Below are 1272 nucleotides of genomic sequence, written 5' to 3'. Positions count from 1 at the left end.
TGATTTAAGACTGGATTTTATTTCGGTCTGTTTGAGTAGGCCCCTCCTGACGTGGAACTGGCAGAGAAAGGAGGTCCGATGTCTGGTGCTGGCCATGTTGGGGTGGAAATCCAGATTCTCCAGTGGATTGCGGTTGCCCCCGAGGGCATGGAGAGCCCTGCCTTACTGCTGGGCTGGGTGGGCGTCCACGCTTTCCACCGGTGGGAAGAGAACCTCGGGTCTGAATGCGTAAATTAATTTTGCTCTCTGAGGGATGGGTTGTAGTGTAACCACAAAATTCCACTTCCGGGTTCTTCATAATGTAACGTGTCAGAGCCAATGCTCATGCCCGACAAACAAGGACACACAACAGTTTTGGATACTGTTAATGCAGTAGGCAGTGTGCAGGGAGTGCAGCCAGGTACCATCCCCTGGGTGGGTGGAGTCGGGCAAGGCCTCTCTAAGGAGGTGATGTTCAGCTGAGCCCTGAATGATAAGGAGTTTGCCCTGTGAAGTTCTGGGGGAAGACTTTATAGTTGAGTTTCCTTGTGAGGTGCGAGAGCTTGGGAGGATCTGGAAATAGAAAGAAGGTCCCCAGCCCTGAACCTAGTGAGTTGGGGGTGGGGCGAGGGGAGGCCAATGGGAAGAGTCTGGGACCCTGCTCATGTGGGGTCATGATGTTAGCCTTCCTCAGATTTTGACAGAGTGGCCATAGTTTTATTTTTTCTTAAAGAAAAATACATTAAAACATATCCATGTGTGTTTCCTAGGCAGGTTTACCAACCTTCTTATTGGTAAGTTGAGCATTTATCCCGAGTGTTTGCTTGTTGACAGATGAGAATGAGCGGGAGAGGAGGGGACCTGGGGCCCAGGCCGCTGCACTCCTTCTGGTTGGACAGAAGAGCAGCTGCGTGTGCGCTCTCTGGGGGCTTGTTGCCTGTGTGTCATCAGCCCTTTAAAGCTGAAACTCAGTCCCCAGGAGCGTTCATACTATTCCTTTAAGTTGCAAGGTAGTACTGTTCAGTGTAGAAAGCTTAGAAGAAACGAGAGAATGAGACAAAATCAGCTGTAATTTCACTGCCCAGAGATAATTACTGTTAACAGCTTGGTCTGTTTCTTTTTAGTCTTTTGTCTGTGTGTCTGTGTATTTTATGCAAACACTTATAAAATTAAGATCCAAATGTGTAGATTTATCCTGATAGTACTTTGTCATTAAATATTCTCCAAGAACATTAAAAACAATATATAGTCGGTTGAGCGGCTGACTTTGGCTCTGGTCATGGTCTCAAGGTC

The 1272-nt window shown here is 47.6% G+C and overlaps 1 protein-coding gene across 1 annotated transcript in view; it reads left to right on the top strand.

The window, feature by feature from the left end:
* The window catches only part of ULK4 (unc-51 like kinase 4), a 492439-nt gene that overhangs the window by 99091 nt on the left and 392076 nt on the right, over positions 1-1272 (top strand). The gene's annotated exons all lie outside the window — the stretch shown is intronic.

Source organism: Suricata suricatta, chromosome 5, assembly GCF_006229205.1.
Source record: "Suricata suricatta isolate VVHF042 chromosome 5, meerkat_22Aug2017_6uvM2_HiC, whole genome shotgun sequence".
Classification (NCBI taxonomy): domain Eukaryota; kingdom Metazoa; phylum Chordata; class Mammalia; order Carnivora; family Herpestidae; genus Suricata; species Suricata suricatta.
This window is presented reverse-complemented; position numbering and strand designations above follow the sequence as displayed.